Below are 277 nucleotides of genomic sequence, written 5' to 3'. Positions count from 1 at the left end.
ATACCAGCCCCTGTCATAGGGGCATGCTGACCTTTAAGAAACCTGTGAATTCTGACATATGTGAAAACTGTTCTTTGTCTAGCCTTCTATATCAACCCAAGCCCACCCCCCAATAAACGAGTGTGTTTGTACCAGAATCTTCCCCAAGTTTCTTTCTTTTCACGCAGTCTCTTGAACTGGTGATGAGAAATTCGGTAGTTTACCTTTCTAGCTGAGAATCACCCACGAAAGAGCCGACACCTGCTTCTGAGTTTCTGGCTTCATTCCAGCCCCTCCT

The sequence above is a fragment of the Erinaceus europaeus genome, chromosome 2 (assembly GCF_950295315.1).
Source record: "Erinaceus europaeus chromosome 2, mEriEur2.1, whole genome shotgun sequence".
Taxonomy (NCBI): domain Eukaryota; kingdom Metazoa; phylum Chordata; class Mammalia; order Eulipotyphla; family Erinaceidae; genus Erinaceus; species Erinaceus europaeus.
The sequence above is the reverse complement of the archived record's forward strand: the minus strand, read 5'-3'. Positions refer to the sequence as shown.